Source organism: Bison bison, unplaced genomic scaffold (genome assembly GCF_000754665.1).
Source record: "Bison bison bison isolate TAMUID 2011002044 unplaced genomic scaffold, Bison_UMD1.0 scf7180017864074, whole genome shotgun sequence".
NCBI lineage: Eukaryota > Metazoa > Chordata > Mammalia > Artiodactyla > Bovidae > Bison > Bison bison.
In genome coordinates this window covers 120,687-124,823 of record NW_011494646.1, presented here as the reverse complement: position 1 = coordinate 124,823, position 4,137 = coordinate 120,687, and positions in this window count along the sequence as shown.

The window sequence follows — 4,137 nt, the reverse complement described above, 5'->3', positions numbered from 1 at the left end:
CATTATTTGAAATTTTGCTTCCTGTATTAATATAAATTGATTATCCTCATGATCCTGCCATTTTATGCTTGACTTTCTGATATCAAGATTATCTCCCTAGTGTTTGTATTTATAGGAAATTAATTTTTTGCTGATCTCATATTTAATGGACTAGTCTCTGTCAGGAAAAATTCACTTCTTATTTGATTTGTTGTTGTTGTTCAGTTGGCAATTCATGTCCAACTCTTTGTGTCTTCATGGACCATAGCATGCCAGGCTCCTCGGTCCTCCACTATGTCTCAGAATTTGCTCAGATTCGTGTCCATTGAGTCAGCGACACTATTAATATCCAACCATCTCCTCCTTTGCTGTCTCCTTCTCCTTTTTGACTTCATCTTTAGTAACATCAGGGTCTTTTACATTGAGTTGGCTCTGTGCACCAGGTGGCCAAAATACTAAAAAATATAGTATATTTTATCTAGCAATTGGCCTCCCAATATTTTTATCCAAAATTCATAATGTATATTCTAGTTTGCCTCCCTCTATATTGTTATAATTTACTTAAAACCAAAAGATTTCAGCTAGCAAAGATACTGCATATGGAAAGCTTTAGAGAATACTTGTTGACTGACTATAGAACATGGGAACACTTGAATAAGCAAAAGTTCATACAGCAGAAAATGTAGGAAAGATGGTCTTTTAATAAATTATATTAATTTAAATATATATAATGGTACAAAAAAAGAGAGCTTGAACCTCACTTCACAAAATTTATTTTAAAATGTAATCTCAGATAATTTGTAAACTTAAGTAAAAATGCATAACAATGAGTCTTTTCCAAGATAATGTTTATTAACTTCATGACGTTGGTGAGAGAAAAGTGTTTTTGATAAAATTATTAGTCATAATGTAAACATTAATCAGTTGAACTTCCTGGACTAAGAAATGCTGCTATCCCAAGTGAAATTTTTCAATATAAAAGGTTTAATACACTATTGTTAAAGAAGTGCTCTAAATCAAAAGCATCAAAAATTCAGGAGAAGAATTGACAGCAGACTTAAAGATGCATTTCAAAAGAGAATAATCTAAATGCCCAGAAAAAAGAAGAAAATAACTCATTAGCAACCAGTAAATGCAAATTAAAACCAGGTTAAAACCAAATGAAATCTATGACACATTCATTACGAGGACGAAATCAAACAAACAAAAAGACTTGCCCTATCACATATGTAAGGGGTGTGGAGTAATGAAAGCTCTCCCCGATGCTGAAGTGTGAATGGTGCACCATATTACCACATAGCCTGCCTTCATCAAGAAAAGCTTACCCTTAGCCACGTACCAGAAGAAATGTGTGCACATGTGTGCCAAGGGACGCATCTGAGAATGCTCATTTCGCATCATTCATTATGTCAAATCTTTATCAAACTAGAATTGCATGTAATTATGATAATTTCACACAGAGGAAAACCAAGGAGTTCTAGAAATGAAAAAAATGTAATTCTATACAGCATGGATTAAGCATATTTTTAAGCAAACCAAATCATAATCATACTGTACATATCCTTTTTGTTAAGCTAAAAAGCCATATCTAGAACATCATTTGTCATATGTATATACATGATTCCCTCTATTTCTTAAATTTTATTTAATTAGCACATTCTATCATGGAAAAAAAGCATAATACTCTTTCTTATTTTTGGCTATGCTTCTATTTTTTTCTGAAACTAATTCAGAAAAATGAATCACCTTTTATTATAAAAAAAAGTAGTAATCAAACAACAAAAATACGATTCAAGACTGGTGAGGCCACTGAATTGCTTTGAAAAATAAATCAACATCTTTATAAAAGGACATACTTAAAGCCAAGTTTAATTTTCCAATCTCTAAAACAACAACAAAAAATAACTTTCATTTGTGGTTAAGAGGCACTGGGTCACAACAAGCCAGTCTAGTTTCAGGCACTAGAAATGTTTGATAAAGTATAGAACATATTTTAAAGGTACATATAACTATGGGAGAAAAAAGACTAGATGACAATATCAAAATCAAGGCTCATTAAATCATAAAATATTCACACATTTTCAAGCCACAAATTTGTTGTAATGTTACTGCATATCTTAGTATGTGCGCATGCTTACTGATTAATTCAGAGGGTGAGCACAGTTGTGCTGTTGGTCAATTGGATATTCCTCTCCACACATACACAACGCATAGGAAAATGTCTCAAATTTTTTAATACTGTATCATTGTTCAGATTACAATTTACTTTTTTTTTTTTTTTTTTACAAATGGAGCTGTTGTCTGTATGTTGAAAGAATAATTTTCTTCTGTGAATTGTTAATTCATCTGTTTTACCCATTTTTAAAATTTATACTTTGGACTTATCTTCTGTATTAAAGAAGGAGCCAAGAGCACTTTATTTGAAATCAGTTGTAACAATTTTTTCTGTTATATTAATTATATTTGATACTTAATGGAGCTTGCTACTTTTTAGCATCTAGAAACATTTATTTTTACAGAGTTGTGTGTGTGTGTGTGTGTGTGTGTGTGTCCTGCATTCTAAATTTTAATGAGTTAAACTTTCCTTACTCCAAAATTATAAAACCCATTTCTTAGAATACTTTAATCATTTCACTCTAAAATGTATCATTTGGAGTCTATTCTGCTGTGGGATAGTTATCAAAAATACATATACTGTATTTTTTTTTTTTTTTTCCTTCTAAGGGTGCCCAGTTGTCCGAAGACAGTTATTTTAAACGTCCAGGCTTTACCAATTTGGTAGGCTATTTTTAGTCAATGAAAAATTTTGACGTATATTTGAGCCTTTTCTGGAATTTCTATTCTATTCCAGCAGAAGGCTTCTTTATTTATGCATAATACTGTGCTGTGCTGTGCTCAGTTGCTCAGCTGCATCAGACTCTTTGTGAGTCCGTGGACAATAGCCCGTCAGACTCCCCTGGCCTCCCCTACCTTGATAGGCAGATTTTTTACCACTGAGCCACCTGGGAAGCCCATGCATAATATTGCACTCTGCTGATCAACGGGTCTTATAACTCCTTTCCAGCACTAGCTATTTCTTGGATGAGCCTGGATGGCCTCTCACTCCCTTTCTGTCCTTTGTCACATCTGGTCCCCATGAGAAGCCTGTCCCACCGCCCACTACTCATGATCTTTGCCACAAGGCTCCTGATACTTTTGAATTAACCTTCCAAATCATTCCCACTGTCACATTACTCTACATGTTCCCTCTCTTGTAAATATTTTCTCTTCCTAATCATAAACCTTAAGAAATCACTGTTTACTAAGTAATAGGAAACAACATCCAATTTGGGGGGTCATAAGAAACTGTCTCTGAGCCAAGATTTTTAAACAATTTTTATGTTGGAGAAATTTCTCCACATTTGAAACGTATAACTCACAAAATTTTGCTTAGCATCTTTCCCATAATCTCAGCTGGACTTATTCCAGATTCTCATTTTATTGTAACTAGAGGCTGAAAGTGGAGAAGGCAATGGCACCCCACTCCAGTACTCTTGCCTGCAAAATCCCATGGATGGAGGAGCCTGGAAGGCTGCAGTCCATGGGGTCGCTGAGGGTCGGACACGACTGAGCGACTTCACTTTCACTTTTCACTTTCATGCATTAGAGAAGGAAATGGCAACCCACTCCAGTGTTCTTGCCTGGAGAATCCCAGGGACAGGGGAGCCTGGTGGGCTGCCGTCTATGGGGTCGCACAGAGTCGGACGTGACTGAAGTGACTTAACAGCAGAGGCTGAAAGTATTCACATCTTGAAGATGTAAAATAAATTTGGGGAAAATTGGTGGTAGGCTGCAAAAGAGGAAAAATTTTCTCCTACTACGATTAACCTTGGGTTAAATTTTTAAATTTTGATGTATGTTTAATACATTCATCAGCTAAATCTTAGGTTGCTTAAGAAATCAATAACACACTAATTTTGCACACAAAAATATTTGCCATCAGAATATGTATTATAACTACTACACAGATCTGTCCTCTAACTAAGACTCAAGGAACATATCATACAGAGGCTCGGCATAATGCATTCATAACAGTTAAGGTAAGAATTGGATCCGTGTCTATTTGATCGACCCAAATAATATTGTGTGTGTGTGTGTGTGTGCGTGTGTGTGTTCAGT